Source organism: Rana temporaria, chromosome 9 (genome assembly GCF_905171775.1).
Source record: "Rana temporaria chromosome 9, aRanTem1.1, whole genome shotgun sequence".
Taxonomy (NCBI): domain Eukaryota; kingdom Metazoa; phylum Chordata; class Amphibia; order Anura; family Ranidae; genus Rana; species Rana temporaria.
Genome location: NC_053497.1, coordinates 24,304,514 through 24,330,921, shown reverse-complemented (window position 1 = coordinate 24,330,921; position 26,408 = coordinate 24,304,514). Strand labels below are relative to the sequence as shown.

Below are 26,408 nucleotides of genomic sequence, written 5' to 3'. Positions count from 1 at the left end.
AATGACTAAGATGTGGGCGTGTTTTATGTTAATTCATCTTGACTCCACGTAAATGAAGTTTTTTTTTAACGGCGCATGCGCCGTCCGTGGGGGTATCCCAGTGCACATGCTCGAAATCACGTCGCAAATAGTCAATGCTTTCGACGTGAACGTAATTTACGCAAAGCCCTATTCGCAAACGTTTTACGCAAACGACGTAGACCACGAAAAATTTGACACTGTCCCGACGTCCATACCTAACATTGCGTACACCTCATAGAGGCAGGGGTAACGTAACACTGAAAAAAGCCTTACGTAAACGACGTAAAAAAATGCGCCGGGCGAACGTACGTTTGAGAATCGGCGTATCTAGCTAATTTGCATACTCTACGCGGAAATCAACGGAAGCGCCACCTAGCGGCCAGCGTAAATATGCACGTAAGATCCGACGGCGTACTAAGACGTACGTCAGTCGGATCTAGCCCACATTCAGGCGTATCTTGTTTTGTGGATACAAAACAAAGATACGACGGCGCATCGTATAACTTACGCAGCGTATCAATAGATACGCCGCCGTAAGTTCTTTGTGGATCTGGCCCTAGTTCTTTTGACCTTGGAAGGAGGAGGGGGGATTTCCTGACATTTCCTGTTTAGCTATGGGACAGGAAGTGAAGCAAAATATGCCCAATGGGACACAGGGGTTGTAATCCTCCCTTGCTCTATCCAAAATGAAAAACATTTTTTTTGGCTATAATACTACTCAAAAGTAGATATGACCTGATTGTTCCCGTTGTCAAACTGCCCCAGGAGCGGAGGCGGCCGGTGCTAAATATTTCGGGGGGGGGGGAACTAACACCACCTAACCCCCCCCCCCAGGGGGAGACGGACAGGGAGGCGGCGATCTTTGCAAGTACTGAACCCCCCCTTCCACCCCAGGGGAGATGGATGGCGGGCGGCACCCACTCTGGCATTAGCTGTACAAGAATGCAGCAGCAATCCACTGCCCCCCCCCTCGGCAGGGGACTGACCTTAATTTAGGAGGCAGAGGGTAGGAAGAGCCGGGCCATTGCTTCTCTTCCCGGCTGAACAGGAAGTGTGTCCTGAGAGTTCTAAGACTCCCTGGCCAATTGGGTCTCAGGAGTCAGGACCTGCTTTCTGATTGGCCAGGAGGAGAATCAGGATGACAATAGCGAATATTAATTTACTAATGTCACACAACTGGGTAAGTTCAGGGCGCAGTGCTCTGAGCCCTGAGACCACTCCTTTTTTAAAGCCAATTAAAGCCTCAGGCTCTAATCATGTGCCTAAAAAAAAAAACTTGTTGGAATCCATGCGTCCGGTGCCCTGCATGTAGATTAGGGGCCGGGCGCATGGATTAGGGAGCGGCGCCCCTGCTCCCCATATGGCTGCCACTGCCCAGGAAACTCCTTTCCTATGGTCTGGGCTTGTCCCTGTGTCAGGAATTTTTGGTCGGCCATTCTTAGATTTTTTGAGGACAAATATTTGCTCCCCTGAGAGATGTCTTCTGGGGGATTTTGACAAAGAATATTTGAGCAATTCGCAGTTGACCCTCTTATAGTTGTCGTTTTTCTAGAAAAAAGCATTGGCCCTTAAGTGGAAGGAACCTTCCACTTCTAGTCTTCATTTCTGGGTTGACTTAATAAATGGCTCATTACCGCTAGATAAGCTGACGTACTCTTCTGGAGGTTGCCCCAGAAAATTTGCAAAGATCTGGGCCAGCTGGCTTACCTCTGTTTCTGGTGATATAGCAGTCTGATCCATAACTCCCCTAATGCTGTATTATTGCACATGAGGATAAGCATTCATGTAGATGTATGGTGTAGAATGCATTGGTGTGGTAATAATTACCCAGGGGTTTTGATTTTTTTATGTTTTTACATCGTTTGTGTATGTTGTTTTTTTTTCTCTTTTTTTCTTTATTTAAAAAAATCATGCCTTCTCTTTGTATACCTTTATTGATGACACATTGATACTGTACAGAACATTGGGCCAGATCCACATACAATTGCACTTGCGCTGCGTATCAGAGATACGCTACGCCGCCGTACCTTACCTGGCGGAATTTCGAATCCTCAACGATTTTGCTCCGTAAGTTACGGCGGCGTAGTGTATTTCTGGCGGCGAAATTCAAATCGGCGATTAGGGGGCATGATTCATTTAAATTAAGCGCGCCCCCACGCCTAATGAACTGCGCATGCGCCATTCCCGCCGTGCATTGCGCTAAATGACGTTGCTAGGACGTAATTTTTTTAACTTAGATGTGAATTACGTCCATCCCTATTCACGGACAACTTACGCAAAAAAATTAATTCAAATTTTGACGCGGGAACGACGGCCATACTTAACATGGCAAGTCTATCTATACGCCGCAAAATACCAGCTTTAACTATACGCCGGAAAAAGCCGACTACAGACGACGTTAGAAAATGCGACGGCCGCGCGTACGTTCGTGGATCGTCGTAAATCGCAAATTTGCATACCCGACGCGGAAAACGACACAAACTCCACCCAGCGGGCGCCGAAGTATTGCATCTAAGACCTGAAGGCGTACGAAGACGTAACACCTGTCGGATCTTACCCAAATGCCGTCGTATCTTGGTTTGAGGATTCAAACTAAAGATACGACGCGGGAAATTTGAAAGTACGCCGGCGTATCAGTAGATACGCCGGCGTACTTGCTCTGTGGATCTGGCCCATTGAATTGATGAATAATCTAAACATTTGTGTAATGGAATATTTTTTTTTTATGTACAATGCTGTATAGCTATACAATGCTTATTTGCTGTGGATGTTATTCTTTGAAACTTATGTTTAGGCTTTGTTCACACGGAGGGGGGGGGGGGGGGCGGAGGCATGGGGTCAGTAAAAACAGGTGGTTGAGCAAAAACATACTCATGGTAGTTAGGGCTGTCCTGTAAATGTCCCCAAATCGCATGCAATGCACACGATAGGGCAGCATTTAAAGGGTTAAATCAGGTGGTTAGACGGCGACATATCACACTGTCTGTCATGCACCTTTAAAAAGTGATCTAAATATTGGGAGCAGAAGTCCTAGCCTAAGTAAACCTAGCTTAAGAAGAAGTAGAGTGTACCCGGGTTCAGTTTGTGGGAGGCTCATCAAACAAATTCAAACATTAATCCAAACCCCATTGAAAACACTACGAGCTGAACCTTTAAAATCATTTATGAACATTTTAATTGATAAAGGGCAAAGTACAGGCATACCCCACTTTTAAGTACACAATGGGACCAGAGCATGTATGTAAAACGAAAATGTACTTAAAGTGAAACAATACCTTTTTTCACTTCTAGGGTGAAGTGGGGGGTCAGAGACTGTAGTGGGGGTGTCAGGGACTGTAGTGGGGGTCTCAGGGGCTGTAGTGGGGGTGTCAGGGGCACACTGGAACAAGGCAGGCTATGCTCTCGGAGCTTCAGCTCCTTCTACTGCGGCTGCAAAATGTCTGTACAGTACTTGTAAGGCACTTTACATACACTCGTGGGTATGTCCTTACTCGCGAGTGTATGTAAAGTGAGTGGCCCGGATTCAGATACATTTTCTGTATCTATCGGCGGGGCGTAACCTATCTCAGATACGTTACGCCGCCGTAAATTAGGGCGCAAGTTCCGTATTCAGAAAGAACTTGCTCCCTAAGTTACAGCGACGTAACGTATGTGGTCCGGCGTAAGCCAGCCTAATTCAAATGTGGATGATGTGGGCATGTTTTATTTAAATTACATGTGACCCTGCGTATTTGACGTTTTTTACGAGCGGCGCATGCGCATGCTCGAAATTACGCCGCAAATCGTCATTGCTTTAGACGTGAACGTAACTTACGTACAGCCCTATTCGCGAACGACTTACGCAAACGACGTAAAATTTTCAAAATTCGACACGGGAACGACGTCCATACTTAACATAGGATACCCCTCATATAGCAGGGGTAACTTTACGCCGGAAAAAGCCGAACGTAAACAACGTAAAAAAATGCACCGGACGGACGTACATTTCTGAATCGGCGTATCTACCTAATTAGCATATTTCTTGCGTAAATCTACGGAAGCGCCACCTAGCGGCCATCGTAAATATGCAGCCTAAGATACGACGGTGTAAGACACTTACGCCGGTCGGATCTTAGAGAAATCTATGCGTAACTGATTCTATGAATCAGTCGCATAGATACGACCCCGCAACTCAGAGTTACGACGGCGTATCCGGAGATACGCCGTCGTAACTGCTCTCTGAATCCGGGCCAGTGTACTTAAAGTGGGGTATGCCTGTATTGTTAAAGTATTGTTAAACAAATGGTATGTCGGGTAGGTGTGTAGACTACCCTGGGAGGATGTGTACCAATGCAAAATTAAAAACTGGGTGACAATTAGTTTGCTGAAGCATTGCGTATCATAAACAAGAGTCATGGTTTTGTTTTATATTTTTTAATAAATTACTTTTCATTCCACTTGCGAAATATTCACCAAGTTCAAAGACTTAAGTGATATTAAAGTCTTGATTTTTTTCATTAAAATAACAAACATATTATACTTGCCTGTTCTGTGAAATGGTTTTGCACAGAGCAGCCCCGATCCTCCACTTCTTGGTTCTCTCGTCGGAGCTCCTGGCCCCTCCCTCCTGCCCAGTGCCCCCACAGCAAGCAGCTTGCTGTGGGGGCACCCGAGCTGAGCTGCTGCTCTGTGTGTTCATTCAGCTGTGGCTCGGCTGTGCCTCTCTCTCCTCTTTGGCTCACTGACTTAAATTGACAGCAACAGGAGCCAAAAGTGCCCTACTGCTGTCTCAGCCAATGAGGAGGGGGAGTCTCGGACAGCCAAGCAGTGGCAGCCGGTGTTCTGTCGAGAAATGCCCACCCCGGAACTGCGCATGCGCAGTACGGAGCAGCCAAAAGCTGACGATCATCGGAATTTACGATCAGCTGTAGACGGCGCCTGCGCACAATAGCCGACATTGTGCCACACGCTCCCAATGCTTGTGCAAGTCTGCAAGGGGCGGATTTCTTCATGATGGCCGCGTGTGATTGGCAGATACCTATAGAAGGGAGCGTATTTTGTAATGACAAGCAGTGCTATTGCTTGTGTTATCTAGCTAAATAGACCCTGCAAAGCCGCCCATCAACATTGAAAAACCTGACCTTCATTTGGCTAACCACGCCCCACAAACACGTGTAGGAAGAATAGCAGAGATATATTTGTTTATGAGATGTGTTTGAGTTTAGTCATACATTCCGCCCCCATCTTAACAGGACTGCCCATCATTACAAAATACGCTCCTTTCTGTAGGCATCCGCCCCTCACACACGCCCATTATGAATACTTGCACAAGCATCGGGAGTGTGTGGCACAATGTCGGCTATTGTGCGTAGGCGCTGTCTACAGCTGATCGTAAATTCCGATGTTCGGAGGCTTTTGGCGGCTCCATACTTGGCAAGCGCTGCGGATGCGCACTACCGGACGGGCATTATTCCACAGGGGGCATTTCTCGCCAGAACACTGGTGCTCAATAGTTTGGGGGGGGTAGCAAACTAACGCTAACCCCCCATCTGCGCTGGAGATGGACAGGGAATGCGGAAATGAGATTACAGTGTACGGGCGGGGAGGGAGTTTATTCACTTCTTCTGGCAGTCCAGGAGGATCCCGCTGTACAACTTCTCCCCGCAGCTCAGGGTCACCACCAGCGTGTCATTCAACATCTGCTCCACCAGGACTGGCACCAGCGAGCCGACCCGCAGCTCCTGCCAGGGCCGAATTGGGAATAAAAACCAGCCCTGGAAATTATTTCATACCAGCCCCATAGCATCATTATACCAGCCCAACAACATGAGGGTACAGGAGAGGTCAGAGACTGCGTATGGTACAGGAGAGGTCAAAGGCTGCGGATGGTACAGGAGAGGACGGATCCTGCCTTATCCGTCCGTAAGAAGAGGTGCATGCCACCAGGCGAGTCCTCACTGAACGCCACTGCTTTACATTTAAAAATGGCGCCGATCAGCGCCATCATGTCACTGCACATGCGACGGCCTTCCCGAAAATTGCCAAGCGTGTATGAGCTTTCCCATGCACGGCTAGCTTTCGAACAGTGCTAGCACCTGCGCAGTTGCATGTCGGGCCGGCCCCGCAGCAATATTTTTTTCAGGCGGTGCTGCCCTCGCAGCTGCCCCAGGGGCAGCCAAGCAGCCGGCCCACAGGAAATTTCCCAGTATCCCGGCAGGCCAATCTGGCCCTGGCTCCTGCCCAGCCTCAGCCTCCATGTTTGGTCCGGCTTCCAGATGCCAGCTCCAGCCCTCCCCGGCCACAAGCCTGCACCAGGAACAGGAAGTGGAGGAAATTATGTGAGCAAACTGCAGTTCTTTTTTAACAACCGATGAGCCATCAGCTGAATGTAAAAAAAACAAGTATTGCTGGCAATGAAAAATTGGGGGAAAAAACGTGAAAAACAGAAAATAAAAATAGGAAAGGGGCAGGGACAATCGGCGATGTCACCTGGTGGCACGACCCACTGGGACGTCATCGACCGGTGCATGCCCCCTCTGATGTCATTGACCGGTGCATGCTCGGCCGCTGATGTCACTGGGGGGCAGTGCCCCCAGGTGACGTTGACAGGTGGCCCCGCCCTTTAACTGTTTAAAAACTGTTAGGTCCGGCAGTCTGGTGATTGACAATGGATCTACATCGGGGGACATTGTTTTTTTATTTTTTAATAAAGGAATTATCAAAAACTCTTGTAGTGTCTTTATTCACTTTTTTGGTGAATGGGTTGGAGTACCATACTCACATGGAGGGGGCGGGATCTGGGGGCCCTCTTCTTCCAAATTCTGATAAGCCCCCTGTCAGCAGCCCCCAACAACCTCTTGCCATGGTTGTAGGGAAGAGGCCCTTGTTCCCTGTCCCAAAGCACCCCCCCATGTTGACGGCATGTGGCCTGCCTGGTATAGTTCAAGAGGGGGATCTTCTTGCTCATCCCCTCCCTTTCCTGACGTGCCGGGCTGCATGCTCCGATAAGAATTTGGCATGGATTTGGGGGGGGGACCCTCCACGCCTTTTCTTTCTTTTTTTTACATTTTGGCATGGGGTTTCTCTCAAAATCTATACCAGACCTGAAGGGCCTGGTATGCTGTTTTTTCCCTGTTTTTTTTATTGCCAGCTTTTTTTTTTTACATTCAGCTGTCAGCGGGTAACCACTGCTGATAGCTGATGACTCATCAGTTGTTAAGGACGCAACAGTCGGCTTCCTGACCCCGCTCCTTAACAAACAGCTATATACATTATTTTAGAAAAAAAATGCATGAAAACTACATGCAAAAAAGTGAGTTTAAAAACGCAAAATGCACCACAAAATGCGCAATTGCATAGGTATGAGTGTAGGGTTAATGAAGGTAGGAGTGGTTAGAATACCTTATATATGAAACATTGGGGTTGATTTACTAAAGGCAAATTGACGGTGCACTATGCAAGGGCTCCATGTAACAGGAGACTATGCAAGCTCCAGAGCTTAGAGATATGGGGGTAGATTCAGGTAGGGGCGCACAATGATACGGCGGCGCAGCGTATCGTATTTACGCTACGCCGCCGTAACTTACAGGAGCAAGTGCTGTATTCACAAAGCACTTGCTCCGTAAGTTGCGGCGGTGTAGCGTAAATGGGGTCGGCGTAAGCCCGCGTAATTCAAATGTGGAAGGGGGGGCGTGTTTTATGCAAATATATGATGACCTGACGTGATTGACGTTTTGTACGGACGGCGCATGAGCCGTCCGTTTACATATCCCAGTGTGCATTGCTCCCAAGTACGGCGCAACGACGTATTGGTTTCGACGTGAACGTAAATTACGTCCAGCCCTATTCGCGAACGACTTACGCAAATGACGTAAAAAAAAATTCAAATTTCGAAGCGGGAACGACGTCCATACTTAACATTGGCTGCGCCTCCTAATAGCAGGAACAACCTTACGCCGAAAAAGCCTAACGTAAACGACGTAAAAAAATTGCGCCGGGCGTACGTACGTTTGTTAATCGGCGTATCTAGGTAATTAGCATATTCTACGCAGACAACAACGGAAGCGCCCCTAGCGGCCAACGTTATATTGCACACAATTCTACGCCGCCGCAATCAAGTTACGTCGGTGGAGGAAGCCTATTTTTTAAGCGTATCTGCCTTTGAGAATCAGGGAACCACTGCTATTTGTGAGAACCATCAGAAATTATTGCCAATAGTTGGGGCTCCTGTGTGCTTTTTTTGTTGGGGGGGGTTTCTGTGTGTTGTGTGGAGGGTGGGGGCGCTGTTTGTAGACTCTGATCTCCCTTGGGATGATCGAGCATTAGTTATTGGTATATGCCGTTCTTCGAGTGGGTATCCAGGGGGACTACTCCTGGGTAGGTCCACCATATAACAGGGGACCTGAGTTTTTATACCGGATATATATGTCTTCTTCTTTTGATATTTTTGATATTTATTCTAATAAATTCTTGTAGTTAACTCTTAAGGGTGTGCAGCAGTCTATTTTCTTTTTTTTGTTTTTATTTTTGTATTGCCTTTGAGAATCGGCGTAACGATACGCAGACGCGGATTTCAAATTACGGCGGCGTATCTGGAGATACGCCGCCGTAAAAGGTACGTGAATCTACCCCAAAGCTTCAATTTGCAAAGAATACCCAATCACACGCAAGAAACAAAACAAAAAAAAATGCATTTTTGCTTACACATGAGTGGATGATGGAAGTCAACAGAACTTCACATCATTTACTAAGCTGTGGAGCAAATGCACTTACAAAGTGCACCATCTATTTGCCTTTAGTAAATCAACCCCAGTATGTATTGAGGAGGCACAGTGTCCCAAAATTTATTTTTCGAAACCTCCAATTCCATTACACATTATTAATGTTTAAAACGCAACACGTATCCTGAAACAACAGCTTTAAATTTCTATTTGTATTACCTTTTTTTTTTTTATCCCCTATCTATATCATTAATCTGTACAGCAAAATACTTTGGATTTATAAAAAGTCCTATCAGACTGCCACCGTAATACTTAACACGGATGTGGTTTCTGAGATGATAGCCCCCTTCTCAGGTAATTAAATGGTTGTGTGAACAGCTGACACCTACTTACAGTTTATTTATGGATTAGAACCTCATAATCTGAAGTTATCAAATGTCCCTTAAACATTTCAGTGACAGATCTCCTGTTGGAGCATTTCTGGAATTAATTTAATTATTATTATTATTTTTGTGTTTTTTTTTTTACAAAACCAGGACCTCGAGAAGTTTACAGCATTCAAAGCTCGTATTTTTCTGCTGCGAGGCCATCAAGGGTTAAGGGAGAAGCGTCGCTGTTTTACTCATTATCGGCATGTCACAGAAGAAGCTCAGAGTAAAGGGATATGCTAGCCGGTACAAGTGACGATCCATCAAGTGACATGTCTCCCAAGATGGGAAAGACCACATGGTAAGCACAAGTGAGTTATGTATCAAGAGGCGGGGCTGGGTGACAGCTATAGGTTTGATGCTCACTAATGATAAATATTCGCTCAAAATAGTTGACAAAACTTTTTATAATGGTGAAGAAACCAGAATTCTGGACTGTTATTCCTACTCTGTAAACCAGTTTTTGTCAAACATAGATCGGTTAAAAGTCATCTATCGATACCTACAGTACAAGCATTCGATTCTGGCCATTTATGGTCAGATCAGGTAATGTTTTTATGTCTGTCACCACTTGGCCATGCCTTCTTGGGCGGGGAGTTAATTGGCAAGAATAGATATCTCCATGCTGGTCGCTATTGGGTTTTCCCTGAGATAGTTGGCATTGGAGTTGTCAACAGGGTGCTGTCTTTCCCTCTCTCTAGAGAAAAAAGCAAAACATGCTACTGCTGTTTCTTGCACAATATGCCAACTGGCTCATTGATGTAGGTAGGTGTCATAAGGGGATGCATAAACCTAAAATGTTCCTAGCCTGGCTCAGTTGATTATAGCTTAACCAGTGTAGACACCTGTAGATTGTCCCCTATATGCTTGGCTGGCCCATCTTGGGTGAACTAGTGAACTTCACCCATGTTTAGTATATTTTCACCTGATATATGTTTTCCCTGAAACTAGTGCTGGAGGGGGGGTTGTCCAGTTACAGATCTACCTACAGGTGGAAAGATCTGACTACAGGTGGGAAGATCTAACTACAAGTGGAAAGATCTTACTACAGGTCGAAAGATCTGACTGCCCTTCATGTCTATGGCCTGGTTCATACATTTTATACACACTTTGATCAAGTACGATCTAGCTACTTGTAGAGTTCCTGCACCATCTGTAGGTGGAAAGATCTGGCTACAGGTTGAAAGATCTGACTACAGGTGGAAAGATCTAACTACAAGTGGAAAGATCTTACTACAGGTGGAAAGATCTGACTACAGATGGAAAGATCTGACTACAGGTGAAAAGATCTACCTGCAGGTGGAAAGATCTAACTACAAGTGGAAAGATCTTACTACAGGTGGAAAGATCAACCTGCAGGTGGAAAGATCGACCTGCAGGTGGAAAGATCTGACTACAGGTGGAAAGATCACACCTATAGGTGGAAGGATCTGTCTACAGGTGGAAAGATCACACCTATAGGTGGAAGGATCTGTCTACAGGTGGAAAGATCATGCCTACAGGTGGGAAGATCTAACTACAACTGGAAAGATCTTACTACAGGTGGAAAGATCTACCTGCAGGTGGAAAGATCTGACTACAGGTGGAAAGATCACACCTGTAGGTGGAAGGATCTGTCTACAGGTGGAAAGATCATGCTTACAGGTGGGAAGATCTAACTACAAATGGAAAGATCTTACCACAGGTGGAAAGATCTGACTGCCCCTAATGTCTATGGCCTGGTTCATACATTTTATACATACTTTGATCAAGTACGATCAAGCTACCTGTAGAGTTCCTGTACCATCTGTAGGTGGAAAGATCTGGCTACAGGTTGAAAGATCTACCTACAGGTGGAAGGCTCATGCCTACAGTTGGAAAGATCTCACTACAGGTGCAAAGACCTGACTACAAGTGAAAAGATCGGACTGCCCTTCATGTCTATGGGCTGGTTCATATTTTCTATACACACTTTGATTTGAGGATAATCAGACTACCTGTAAAGTTCCTGCACCATTGATAGATATCTTTGGGGAAGCTCTTCTTGGAAAAAGGCGACCCAATGGGTTAAATATTAAGCCAGCATTGCACTCCTTAATGAGAGAGGGACAGGTGGTGGTAGCTATTAACGTACACATACTTCCCCTTAAGATTCTAGTACGCCTGTTGGTGTGAGTAATGGGGGGAAGGGAAGATCTTTAGTATGTACTGCTTCTCTAGCCACAATGTTTTTCTTTCATGTTTAGAGAGCAAAGAGAAGGGGTTAGAATCCCTGTCAGTGTCTCAGCTAGGGAAATTCACCCTCCCAGTTTCTTGGAGATCATTGTCAAATTAACTGAAAATGTAGGAAAGTCCAACATTTTATGTTGTCAGCAGTGCAGGAAAAGATTGGAAAGCTTTAAGGCCGGGTTCACACCTATGCAAATTGAATGCGTTTCTCGGCATTCAATTCGCATAGCAGGAGAATGTGACTGGCTCTCTTTGGAGCCGGTTCGAATATCTATGCAGCGAGTCCGGTGTGCTGTGCCAGAAAAACGCGTGCTTTTTTAGTGCGTTTCAGGTTCTGTTTCAGCCAAAAATTCGGGCTGAAATCGGACCTGAACCGGTGAACCAGCATGCACCGGACCCCTGCTGTGAGCCGCATGCGGGGACAGTGTGAACCCGGCCTAAATGGTGACATTTGCTCCGATGACAACCGTCTTAGAGGGGATTTCCCCTCACTTTGGAGAGATTTCCTCACACTTGTTATTTCTACAGGATAAAGCTGGCCATACACTGTACATTTTTCTCTCGTTCATGCCGCTTCCACTGCTGCCTGTTGGAACCTGCAGTTGTAAGAATACCCAATCCAATCAGATGAAGCCACTGTTCAGCTGGTCAATATTCTACCCAGCTCTGTGTTTTTATTGGCACTTTTTGGGTGAAGTACCCCATACTCACCCACATAGTGGGGAGGCTGGGATCTGGGGGCCCTCTTATTAAGGGGGGTTTCCAGATTCCGATAAGCCCCCTGCCCGTATACCCCAACAATCACCGGCCAGGGTTTTGGAGAAGAGACCCTTGCCCCACAAGGTGCTTTGGGGGGGGGGGGGGGCAGAGCAGGATTTTGTGATTTGTAGATATGAACAGCATCCAACCAGTGAATGGGCCTGGGGCTCATTCCTGTCCCTCATAGCGCCAGCATTACAGGATCAGTCTGTATAATCAGCCAGGATTTTCTATTCTAATACAAAAGAGAATTATGGGGCTCCAGTTTCTAAATTTGCTGCCGCCCTCAAGAGAGCTAAATAGGGCGAGTGGCCGTGGTCCAATGGGAAGTGTGCAGTCACCCAGCTGAGTTTGTTCAGCTGTACTTGTCTCTCCAGGCAGGGAAGATTATGGCATTCACAGATGTCGGCTTCATTTGGCCGGAATGCCTTGTAAAGTTCAGAACCAATCAGCCTAAGAAAGGGGAAATCATAGCACAGATTGCTAACATTGTGTGAAGGCGTGTTTTAATGCGAGTGGATTGACAGCATGCAACAAAATGACCAGATAAAACAAACATATTATGCTTTTTTTAATTTGTTTTAATTAATTATTTATTGGATAGAATGAGCAAGGTCTAGAAACCTTGGGCCAGATTCAGATAGAGATACGACGGCGTATCTCCTGATACGCCGTCGTATCTCTGAGTCCCGTCGGTCGGATCTATGCGACTGATTCATAGAATCAGTTACGCATAGATCCCCCCAAGATCCGCCAGGTGTAAGTGACTTACACCGTCGGATCTTAGGCTGCAATCTCACGCTGGCCGCTAGGTGGCGCTTCTGTTTGTATACGCGACGAATATGCAAATGAGGAGTTACGCCGATTCAGAAACGAACGACCGCCCGGCGCTTTTTTTTTACGTCGTTTGCGTTCGGCTTTTTCCGGCGTATAGTTACCCCTGCTATATGCGGCGTATCCTATGTTAAGTATGGCCGTCGTTCCCGGGTCGAATTTTGAATTTTTTACGTCGTTTGCGTAAGTCGGTCGCGAATACGGATGGACGTAATTTACGTTCACGTCGAAACCAATGACGTCCTAGCGACGTCACTTGGAGCAATGCACGCTGGGAAATTTAGGGGACGGCGCATGCGCAGTTCGTTCGGCGCGGGGACGCGCCTGATTTAAATTCTACAAGCCCCCTAGCCGCGGAATTTGAATACCGCCGGGGGATTTACGATACGCCGCCACAACTTTAGAGGCAAGTGCTTTTTGAATTAAGCACTCGCCTCAAAAACTTGCGGCGGCGGATAGTAAATCAGATAGGTTACGCGGATCTAAAGATCCGCTAACCTATCTGAATCTAGCCCCTTATTTCTAAAAACTTTAAACGCAAAGTATTAAAAAAAAAAAAGAATATGTTAAATTGCTTCTTGCAATTGTATAAACATTTACTACCCAAACATCTAAATTTAATGAATCCATAACAAAACAACACAACGCAAACAACACAAAACAACACAAAACAACACAACACAACCTTCCAGACTAATACGTCTATATGTGTTATCCTATTATTCTGGAGCAATTCAGTACAAGTATAAATACATTCCCCACAGATCACACCTTTATGACAGGTCTATATATCACAATAGGGGGTCTCCAAGCTTTCCATTATGGGAGATACATTGTATATTTTACAAATATTTTTCAGCCGAATAATAAAATCAGTTTTTTTTTTTTTTAACAGAAGGAATGTTTATTTACATGTGAAACTATAAAATCAGTTTTATAAATGAACAAATCAAATTAAAAAAAAATGAATACATTTTAGTTGTTTTCTTTGTTTTTATTCAGCATGTGTAATCAGAAAAAAAACCTTCAATAAAACTAAGCAAAGAAATTCCAAATAAAGTTGAGCCCCCTAATAAATAATAAATCAGTGTCCCCTATAGCATTGGAGTCCCCATTAGTGTCCCCCTATAGCATTGGAGTCCCCATCAGTGTCCCCTATTACATTGGAGTCCCTATCAATGTCCTAGATTACATTGGTGTCCCTATCAATGTCCCCTATTACATTTGAGTCCCCATCAGTGTCCCCTATAGTTTTGGAGTCCCGATCATTGTCCCCTATAGTATTGGAGTCCCCATCAGTGTCCCCTATTACATTGGAATCCCCATCAGTGTCCCCTATTACATTGGAGTCCCCATCAGTGTCCCCTATTACATTGGAGTCCCTATCAATGTCCTAGATTACATTGGAGTCCCCATCAGTGTTCCCTATTACATTGGAGTCCCCATCAGTGTCCCCTATAGTTTTGGAGTCCCGATCATTGTCCCCTATAGTATTGGAGTCCCCATCAGTGTCCCCTATTACATTGAAATCCCCATCAGTGTCCCCTATTACATTGGAGTCCCCATCAGTGTCCCCTATTACATTGGAGTCCTCATCAGTGTCCCCTATTACATTGGAGTCCTCATCAGTGTCCCCTATTACATTGGAGTCCCCATCAGTGTCCCCTATTACATTGGAGTCCCCATCAGTGTCCTCTATTACATTGGAGTCCCCATCAATGTCCCCTATTACATTGGAGTCCCCATCAATGTCCCCTATTACATTGGAGTCCCCATCAATGTCCCCTATTACATTGGAGTCCCCATCAGTGTCCCCTATTACATTGGAGTCCCCATCAGTGTCCCCTATTACATTGGAGTCCCCATCAGTGTCTATGTTTTGGCTCCTGAGGAAGCGGATATTACCAAGTAAACTGCAAAACATGTAGAGCCTGTATACGCTGCACAATTATTGGTGATTGGATCATGTATCAATGGTAACAGAATGTCAATGATAAGTTGATTCATGGTTGTCACAATCAATATTTAATTGTAAATGTTATGAACTTTTTCTACTTTGTAATAAATATTCTTTTATATTACAATCCTGACTGTCTATCAGTTGCACATACAATGCCATTAAAGTCCATTGTAGCCTCCCCTTTTCTCTACACTACGTTGATAGGACGAAGGAATCTAATTAACATTGATATACTTTATCACTTTGATACACATGTTAAATCGCATGTCAAATCAGCCCAATGTGAATGGGGACTTCATCTGAGTTCCCTCTTATATTAGAGTGCCCCCTTGCATCGGAGTCTCCATCAAAGTCTCCCTAATATCTCAGCTCCCTCTTACATCAGACTCCCCCCTTACATCGGAATGCCCATCAGAGTCTCCCTTAAATCCAAGTTTCCTCTTACATCAGAGTCCCCATTAAAGTCTCCCTCAAAGTCCCCCTTGCACCGGAGGACATAGGCGTCAAAAAAGTTAAACAGTGAGCGCCAAGCTTGGCGCTTGCAGTTCACCCAGCGAATGATTATTCACTTTCCTAACACTGAACTGACTCTCCGCCAATCAGGTGCTCGGGTCTGTTAACCGTCACCTGATTGGCTGAAATGACAGGCGCTGCGATTAGACACCTATCAGGAATCCAATCATAGCAGAGGACAGGAAGAGAAGACGGGAGAAGACATCGAGGAGCATGGAGGACACTGCTCGCTGCCAGCCGCCGTCACCCGCTGCCCCAACGAGACAGTGTAAGTGCTGGTCAGACAGCGGGTGGGGGCACGCTGGCCTCATTTGATATAGCACAGTGGCAGCATTTGATGGGGCACAGTGGGAGAATTTGAGGGCACAATGGCAGCATTTGATGGGGCACAGTGGCAGCATTTGATGGGGCACAGTGGCAGCATTTGATGGGGCACAGTGGCAGCATTTGATGGGGCAAAGTGGGAGCATTTGATATGGCACAGTGGGAGCGTTTGATGGGCACAGTAGGAGCGTTTAATGGCTCAGTGGCAGCATTTGATGGGGCACAGTGGCAGCATTTGATGGGGCACAGTGGCAGCATTTGATATGGCACAGTGGAAGCATTTGATATGGCACAGTGGGAGCGTTTGATGGGCACAGTAGGAGCGTTTGATGGGCACAGTAGGAGCGTTTAATGGCTCAGTCAGTGGCAGCGTTTAATAGGCACAGTGGCGGCGTTTTGATGGGGTTTTTTTTTTTTTTTAGTTTGTATGCGCCCCCCCAAAATTTTAAGGACCAGCCGCCTCTGTGAAGAGGTTACTCGCCATACGAAAATTCACGTACAACCGAATTCAACTTCAGAAGTGACGTCATGTGTTGAATTGTTTTATATTTATTCTTTCATTTCTGAGCATGCATAGTCTTGCTCTTAATAATGTTTTCATACGAAAACCGTACTAATTATAGGAAAATCTGATCTAGAGTCTACGTACGACAAAAAATGTTATACTCTGCACATCCAGCTTTTGTCGGAACGAAAAATCGAAATTGGCTGTTGAAAGCCCCCATACTAACGATCCGAGAATCAGCAGATTGTTCCTTGGATGAAATGTTACTTCCAATTTTCGTATTGTGTGTACGGGGCTTTAGGATCCCAGAGAAATGCTGGTTTTAACGTTAATTTTATAATTTAGTGCTTTGGTGTTTTTACTCTGAATTCTATTCTAGTACCTACTCATATATACATCCATTTTGGTACAACCTCCTGTTGTTTCAGCCTTGTATAGCAAACATATATTACGCTGCCAGAATTGGCATTACACAGGTGAATGTTCTCCTTAAAGGAGGTCTAATTTTGGACTCCAAGTCTCAACTTACTTACTCGACCTTCAGAGTCTCAGTAAATGTTAACTCCTTCCCTGCACTTTTACACACCCATAAAACTTTCCTGATTATATAAGGCTGGGTTTTGCCTCTAATCCAGCGTTTCTCAACCTTTATACCCCAGGAGAACCCCTAAAATTATTTTCAGGTATTGGCAAAGCCTTACTAAAACCAATTCATCGGAAGTCAATGCAAACACAGCCCTTGAGTGGGAAGAAGGCCCCCCATTACGGAAAGCTAAAAAGAAAAAGGGGAAGGTCACTGCTGTCTTGCTGTTGGCTTTGCTCAAGCAGTGTTGGCCCCTGGAACTATACAGGCACCATCCAATGGGAGGACATTCAGTCACAGCTCAAGGAACCCATAGCAACTTCTGGAGGAACCCTGGGGGTTTGTGTAAATTATTATTATTAATATTATACAGGATTTATATATCGCCAACAGTTTGCGCAGTGGCGGCTGTTTTTTTTTGGGGGGGGGGTGGTAAACAACATTCCGGGGCGCGGGTGGAGCGGCACTAGCACAACTGTCCCTAACCCCCCCCCCAACATAGCGTGGCACTAACACCACCAACAAGACCACCCGCTGTGAGAGCAACGGTCAGAGCTGATGTGGCCATCTTCCAGTGTGGTCACTAGGGTTGCCACCTCATCCCTTTAAACCCAAACACATATTAACCACTTAACCCCCGGACCATATTGCTGCCCAAAGACCAGAGTACTTTTTGCGATTCGGCACTGCGTCGCTTTAACAGACAATTGCGCGGTCGTGCGACGTGGCTCCCAAACAAAATTGGCGTCCTTTTTTTCCCACAAATAGAGTTTTCTTTTGGTGGTATTTGATCACCTCTGCGGTTTTTAGTTTTTGCGCTATAAACAAAAATAGAGAGACAATTTTGAAAAAAAATAATATTTTTTACATTTTGCTATAATAAATATCCCCCAAAAATATATAAAAAAACATTTTTTTCCCTCAGTTTAGGCCAATACGTATTCTTCTACATATTTTTCGTAAAAAAAAATCGCAATAAGCGTTTATTGATTGGTTTGCGCAAAAGTTATAGCGTTTACAAAATAGGGGGTATTTTTATGTCATTTTTATTATATTTTTTTTACTAGTAATGGCGGCGATCAGCGATTTTTTTTTCGGTATTGCGACATTATGGCGGACACTTCTGACACATTTTTGGGACCATTGGCATTTTTATAGCGATCAGTGCTATAAAAATGCATTGGATTACTATAAAAATGCCACTGACAGTCAAGGGGTTAACACTAGGGGGCGGGGAAGGGGTTAAGTATGCCTGGGTGCCCTCCTGTCCAGGGTGCAGGCGATATCCCACCTGTCGCGGGGGATTTCGGACCATGCCCCGGTCCTCTTGGAGCTCTCCACGGACACTGCCGCGGCGCAGGGTCTGTGGAGGCTCTCTAGATACTGGATTACTGACGAGAGACTGGAGCCCCTAATGCCTTCAGAGCTTGGAGACTACTGGACGCACAATGACCGCACGGCGCCCCCTGGGGTGGTTTGGGACGCTTTCAAGGCCTATACCAGGGGAAGATACCAGTTTAACATTTCCAAAGTGAGAAAAGAGTCCAGGTTGGAGCTAGCTGAGGCAGAGAGACAGGCCATGAGATTAGAAAATAGATATGCAGAGACACCTGACCCGGGATCCCACGCCGACATGCTCACTGCCTATAGGGAGTTGGCACTCATCCGAGCTGCCTCCTGCCGCCGTTTCCTTCTGGCTCAAACTCAGCGAATATTTGAACAGGGGGAGCGGGCGGGTAGGATGCTGGCCTGGCTGGCGACTGAGCGATCGGGGAACTCCTGTATAGCAAATATTAGGAACGAGGATCATACCTTGATCTCGGACCCTCTATTAATTAACGCTAGATTCGAGCGCTACTACCAAGACCTTTACACGTCCAGAGCTTCCTATACCATGGAAGACCTTGACGCTTTCCTGCACACCCTAGACTTCCCCTCCTTAACCTCCGCTGCCAGCCGAACCCTCGAGGCCCCTGTCACGCTGAAGGAGGTCCAAAATGCAATTAAATCTATGCAGGCAGGTAAGACCCCAGGCCCTGACGGTCTCCCCGTGGAATTTTACAAATCTAATCTTGAGGTGGTGGGCCCCTATTTTCACTCTACACTCTGTGCAGCGTTGGAGAGCCAAACCCTCCCGCCTTCCATGATGGATGCAGTGATCGTGGTAATACCTAAGCCTGGGAAAGACCCGGAGCTGTGCTCATCCTACCGGCCAATATCACTACTCAATGTAGACGCCAAAATTCTGACTAAGATCCTGGCCGGTCGGTTGAACACAGTGATCCTCTCGCTGGTACATGGTGACCAGACGGGATTTATGCCAGGGAAGGGCACGGATATAAATATTCGCAGGCTCCACACTAATATAGCACTCTTTAGTGAACAGAACACTGAGGGGGCGGTGGCCTCACTGGACGCAGAGAAGGCTTTCGACTCGGTAGAGTGGGCCTTCCTGTGGAAAGTGTTGTCCAAATTCGGCTTCGGCTCTAGGTTCATAGGCTGGATCAAGTTGCTGTATGGATCGCCTACGGCCAGGGTTCGCACTGGTAGTAATATATCCCCCCCATTCAGTTTGTGTAGAGGGACGCGGCAGGGGTGCCCACTATCTCCAGGGCTCTTCGCCCTGGCTATCGAACCTATGGCTATTATGCTCCGTTCGACGCACGAGGTGAGGGGTCTGGAGGTAGGCCCGTTGATTGAAAGGGTGTCGCTCTATGCTGATGACACCCTTCTATATCTTGGTGACGATTCCCGATCCCTTGCGGCAGCCCTTGAAATTATTGACAGGTTCGGTGGGTTCTCCGGGATCCGAATTAATTGGGGGAAATCTAGTCTATTTCGCTTGTCTTCCCTCAACCCCCCCACGGCGGACTTGACGCCGTTGAGTAGGGTGTCTAAGTTCCGCTACCTTGGCGTGGAGATCAGTAATTCCTTGGACCACTACCTCACTGACAATCTATACCCGGTTCTACAGGCCCTAATTGTGAAATGCCAGGCCTGGAGGACTCTTCCTCTGACCCCAGTGGGAAGGGTGAACCTACTCAAGATGGTATTTCTCCCCAAGTTACTTTACATCTTCCGACATACCCCGGTCCCTATCCCTGCCTCCTTCTTTCGTAAATTGGACAGCGTGGTCTCCTCATTTGTCTGGGGGGGGAAGGTCCCTAGAATAGCCTTGCGTAAGCTCCAGCTCCCCCTGTCCTCAGGGGGATTGGCCTTGCCCTCTTTTAAAAAATATTACTGGGCGGCGGTGCTGGTCACCGTGCGCTGGTGGTTCAAACAGACTAGGTCCAATCCCGCTGTGAATCTCGAAGCTGCTGCCTTGGGCTCATACGCCGCCCTCACGAATCTGGTCTACAGGGGGCCCAGGGCCTCTCCACAGGTTACCCTCCCAATGCGCACCACAGTCCAGGTGTGGGATGAAGTTGCGGCCGCTATGGCGGCCCCTGGCTCCATCTCGCCCCATGCTCCCCTTTGGGGCAACCCGAGGCTCTCACATTTCAGATCTATCCCGGACCCCAGCGTCTGGGCAGGATATGGAATAATTAAAATTCAGCATATCATGCCTGCTGGAACGCTGCTCTCATTTCCGGAGCTACGAGCGGCATTCGGACTTCCGTCACGGATGTTGTTCAGATATCTGCAACTGAGACACGCGGCCCAGGCACAGTTCTCCAGGACAACTTTGGTAGAACCACATAGGATAGAGAGGTTCCTTATCTCCCGGGGGATTGACAGGATAGTCTCATCCACCTACCTCCGACTCACGTGTGAAGACTCAGGAGGGGAGTCCCCCCTTCTCAGAGTGTGGAGAGTAGACATCCCGGGTCTCTCGGATGATGACTGGGAGACTGCGCTGACACATTATATTCCAACAGTCATATCTGCTAGGGACAGATTCATCCAGCTGAAATTTTTACACAGGGCCTACTACACCCCCCAGCGGCTTGCCCGGATATACCGCACCCAATCGGACCAGTGTCCGAAATGCCAGGGAGAGACGGGAACGTTTTATCATGTGGTGTGGGATTGCCCGGTGATCCGGGGTTACTGGGAGGAGGTGGCGGGCAAAATTGCTGCCGCCACTGGCCTCCGAGTGCCACTGGACCCTAAGGTTCTTCTCCTGGGTATCACGGAAGGGGTCACACAGTCTACACACGCTGGTCTACAACTGTTCTACCTTAGTTTCTACGCCAGGAAGGCACTTTTGCGCCAGTGGAGACTAACGGCCCCCCCAACGGTGGCTCAGTGGCTTGCCCTGGTAGACTCCGTGTTACCTCTCTTCAAGCTGACATACATGGGGCGGAAGTGCCCCCAGAAATTTGACAAGGTCTGGGGTTCGTGGGTGGCGGCTGGGTCCACCTCTGTGCGGTAGTGTGGCTGACGACACCCTTAGACCTGTGACGCCCTACATGACCGAATGCCTGCCCTTATTGCCGTGTCCAACCCCACGCGCCACCCCCTACATGCTGAGAGTGCCCTGCCCTTGGACGGGGACCCCGAGGTCACGAATCGCTAAATGCCATTGATCCACAATGAAAGACTACCACAAACTCTCTCCTCTGTACCACTATAGGGACTTGCGCCTCGCCCCCCCCCCCGCTCCGGGGGGAAAATGATTATTCCCTGCACTACACATGAGCAATCTTCATTTTATCCGACCTCCCGACCTAGACCCGGCTGGGTCTCATTCCAGTGTCATACTCTGTACCTAAGTTAGTAATCATAATGTATTGTACTTCCTGAAATACTGTATTTCGCTGTACCACAGTTCTGTTAAGCTGTTAATCTAAAACTCTGCATGGTCCTGTCTCAAATGCTTCCTTTTGTATCAATAAAAACATTTCTGTTAAAAAAAAAAAGTATGCCTGGGTGTGTTCTTACTGGGGGGGGGGGGGGGTGTGGCCTCACTAGGGGAAACACTGATCCTCGGTTCATACATTGTATGAACAGAAGATCAGCATTTCCCCTGCTGACAGGACCGGGAGCTGTGTGTTTACACACACAGCTCCCGGTCCCCGCTCTGTAACGAGCGATCGCGTGTGCCCGGCGGCAATCGCGCCCGCCAGGCACACGCACGGGAGTCGGGGGCGAGCGCGCCCCTAGTGGCGGCTGGGAGAGAGGACGTTATACTACGTGCTCTCGCCCAGCCGAGCCAACTTGCCGACATAGAACGGCGGGCACAGTAGGAGCGTTTAATAGCTCAGTGGCAGCGTTTAATGGGCACAGTGCGGGTTTTGATGGGGTTTTTTTTCAGAAATTTTTAGTTTGTAGTTTGTATGGTTAATTACACAGGTTCTGTGGCCGATTAACCACTTCCTTTTTTAGCAGACACCCTAGGGAATAAAGTGTCGGTCATTGCAACTTTTTATCTCACACGGTATTTGCGCAATCATTTTTCAAACGCTGTTTAAAAAAAAAAAACAGTTTCATGCAATTAAAAAAATAACAAAACAGTAACGTTAGCCCAACTTGTTTGTATAATGTGAAAATTGAGTACTGTCTGTGATACTTTTTTTATTTGCACTAACATACAATTTTTCAGGACAAGCTTTCGGGGGTTGTCCCCTTCTTCAAGGTCCAAGCAATACTGCTTGGACCTTGAAGAAGGGGACATATACCCCAAAAGCTTGTCCTGAAAAATTGTATGTTAGTGCAAATAAAAAAAGTATCACGGACAGTACAGGGGGTTACGAACCCGTTAGGGACTTTCCTCCTGTTTGTAGCTCGGAAATGTTCGTAAGTCGGCCGCGCTTGCGCAGACCGGCATCTATGGACATATCCGATGTTCCGACGAATGCCGTTCTGCGCATGCGTGGCCAATTACGGACATTTCCGTCATTTCCCGAGGCTCCGTCTGGCCGCGCATGTGCAGAACAGCAGTCGGTCCACACAAAATGGCAGAGGGTCCCTGCAGTGCCCGGTTCGTAATTAGGAGAAGTTCGTAACTCGGGTGTTCGTAAGTCGGGGACCCCCTGTACACAATTTTCTCTGTCACAATTGCACTAATAAGGCTACAATCGCGTCAAGTTTGTATAATGTGAAAGATGATGTTACGCAGAGTAAATAGATACCTAACTTGTCATACTTGGGCACAGTGAGTATGCAGTGATGATGGGCACAGTGAGGGGAATCTTGGTGGAGTTCCTACGCTTTTTTTCACAGGACTTGACCCCTTCATACAAATCCACTACTTAATGGCCTTGTAATTACTTTTTCATGAAAATGTTTATTAGTGTGAGCTCCCGAACCTCTCCTTTCCCCTCACTTCCATTCAGAACGAGCAGTGCACATGTTGCAGTCATATGCACATGTTCCTGCATACAGTAAGAGCCCATTCACACCTTGGCGTTTTGTAGCCTGTAGCGCGACGCGCACAAACGCCAGAGAGACCAAGATACTTGTAAGGCTATGGGCATGGTTCACATCTGAACGCCGATGCGCCTGACGCGCAACGCATGTAGTCAATAAAAGTTCCGGACCCTTTTTTGTCGTGCATATCGCGCGATATGCGCGTATTTGAGCGTTTCCATTTCCCATAGAAAGTAATGGAAACGCTCAATTCAAGCGACTTGCGCGACAACGGGCGTTTGCTACGGGCGTTTCGTCAATAGAACTTGTCGCCCATGCAGAAGATTAAAAAAATCTACCAACATAGCAACAAGTGATGAAAAGATGATAGTTTTTCCTATTGGCTAAAAAAAAAAAACGTCAAAGTACAAAAACGTCGGACAACGCTGTATGCAAACGCGCATATTAGCATGAATACGCGCGACAAAACTCCGGAAAAAAAACGCCGCTTTTGCCTACGCCTAGGTGTGAATGCAGCCTAAGACCATGGAGAATGAACATATCCACCCTCTAACAGGAAGTCAGATCACAGCAGCTAAATCAAAATAATTAGTAGATATGGAGAAGGCCGAGATCAATAGAAGAGATATTTGCAGTACAGGGCCCATGTTCTAAAGGGAGTCATTTTTTTTCCCTCTTTTTGCCTGTAAAGAAAGGCTTCCATCTCCAAATCTCAACTCTCCCATCCCGTTTCCCTCTGAATTTGTTGGCTTATTATTTTTATTTTATTTCTTGCAGATGCTTTCAGTCTTTTCGCATGAAGCACTGGATCCTGGACTTCTTTGGATCGTCTTAGCAGAGGGTGATCCTCGGTGATGACGTCAGCGCCATTCTCTGCATCATTACATTGCCAGTCGATGGCTTCATGGTGGGGCTCCCCTCCCCCCTCAAAGTGGTGCATAATGTCCCCCACTCACAATATCTTTTCTGGGCCCAAACATGGCAGCATACTGTACATGTGATAGTATGGTGCCATGAGTTGACGTCAAGAAAGGAACATTTCGGTAAGTATTAGGAACAACTTTGTTTTATTCATGAATGACAATTGAAGACATCTAGTGGAAGACAATAGGTACTGCAGGGGGGGCAGCCATAGTGAAGAGGTGAGTATTATCACTGGATTGCTTTTTTTTTCTTGCCCCCTTCCTGGGGACATTTAAAAATATTTCACCCAGAGTTGGGTTTTAAAGTTCCTAAGAAAAAAAAAAAAAGGTTGGAGACACTATTAGCCAGATTCAGGTAGAGTTACGCCGGCGTATCAGTAGATACGCCGTCGTAACTCCGAATCTGCGCCGTCGTATATTTCTCAAATTGAGATATACTTAAATGTAGCTGTCTATTTACGCCGGCTGCTAGGGGCGTGTACGCTGATTTACGCCTAGAATGCGTAAATCAGCGAGATACCCCTATTCTCGAAAACGTATGCTTGCCCGTCGCAGTAAAGATACGCCGTTTACGTAAGGCGTAAAGATATTCCACCAAAAAGATGGCGCAGCCAATGTTAAGTATGGACGTCGGTCCCGCGTCAAATTTTTACATCGTTTGCGTAAGTCGTCCGTGAATAGAGCTGGGCGTAATTTACGTTCACGTCGAAACCAATGAGTCTTTGCGGCGTAATTTGGAGCATGCGTACTGGGATACGTCCACGGACGGCGCATTCGCTGTTCGTTAAAAACGTCATTTACGTGGGGTCATGCTTTATTTGCATAAAACACGCCCACCTCTTCACAATTTGAATTAGGCGCGCTTACGCCGGCACATTTACGATACGCCGCCGTAACTTAGGACGCAAGTGCTTTGTGAATACAGCACTTGCCTCTCTAACTTACGGCGGCGTAGCGTATATGAGATACGCTACGCCTGCCTAACGTTAGGCGGGTCTACTTGAATCTGGCTATATGAGTGCGATGGATGTACACAGTCCAGCTCAGAAGCACATGACTGGCTAAGGAGGCACCCAGAAGAGGGAGGAGAGGATAGTGCTAACGGGGCACTCCAGGAGAGGGATTTTGTGCAATATTGTTGCACAGAGCAACATCTTTTTTAACCACTTTAGCCCCGGACCATTCGGCTGGCCAAAGACCAGAGCATTTTTTGCGATTTGGCACTGCGTCGCTTTAACTGAGAATTGCACGGTCGTGCGACGTGGCTCCCAAACAAAATTAACATCCTTTTTTTCCTCATAAATAGAGCTTTCTTTTGGTGGTATTTGATCACCTCTGCGGTTTTTATTTTTTGCGATAAACAAAAATAGAGCGACAATTTTGAAAAAAATAATATATTTTTTACTTTTTGCTGTAATAAATATCCCCCAAAAATATATATATATAATAATTTTTTTTCCTGTTTAGGCTGATACGTATTCTTCTACATATTCTTGATTGGTTTGGGCAAAAGTTATAGCATCTACAAAATAGGGGATAGTTTTATGGCATTTTTATTAATAATTTTTCACTAGTAATGCCGGCGATCAGCGATTTTTATCGTGACTGCGACATTATGGCAGACATATCAGACACTTTTGGTGCTATTTTTGGACCACACAGTGATCAGTGCTATAACAATGCACTGATCACTGTGTAAATGTGACTTGCAGTAGAGAGGTTAAACAGGAGGCAGCACTGAAGGGGTTAAGTGTGTCCTAGGGATGTGTTCTTACTGTAGGGGGGATGGGCTACAGGGAGCTGTGATCACTGTCCTGTCACTAGACAGAACGGGGAAATGCTTGTTTACATTAGCATTTCCCCATTCTTCCTCTCCATGAGACAATCGTGGGACTTGCGGTGGACAGAGTCCGCGGGACCTGCTGTCAGACTCCTCGGGGCTTGCGGCGGGCGTGCGTAACCCCGCGCGTTAAAGGCCATGTTAATAAACATCGATCTGCCCAACCGTGCCATTCTGCCGAAGTATGGAGTCGGCAAGGAGTTAATTTTAACAGAGGGAAAAAAAGCCTTCAACATCACCAAAGGCCCGTTCCATGGTCGAGCCCCGAGGATTGTTGGAGATGTGAAGGCACTCCCGAATTTTATACATATATTTTGGACTTGTCCAAAGATAGCAATATTTTGGAAGGAGGTACTGAGAGTAATTGCAACAACAGTATCAGTAGATCAGAAGGCGACTATATGCCTATTAGGATTGATAGGAAAAGACATTGTTTCAACAGTAAAAAGAACAGCTAGGTTTATTGCTTTTCTACGCAAGGAAAACAATAGTGCTAAAC

General features: G+C 46.6%; 1 long non-coding RNA gene across 1 annotated transcript in view; it reads left to right on the top strand.

The window, feature by feature from the left end:
- The window catches only part of LOC120913200, a 59,791-nt gene extending 35,338 nt beyond the window's left edge, over positions 1 to 24,453 (top strand). The window contains exons 3-4 of the long non-coding RNA XR_005743482.1: positions 9,257 to 9,449; positions 23,924 to 24,453. This is a non-coding gene — a long non-coding RNA (uncharacterized LOC120913200). The remainder of the gene's footprint in view (positions 1 to 9,256; positions 9,450 to 23,923) is intronic.
- The last annotated feature ends 1,955 nt before the right edge of the window (positions 24,454 to 26,408 follow it).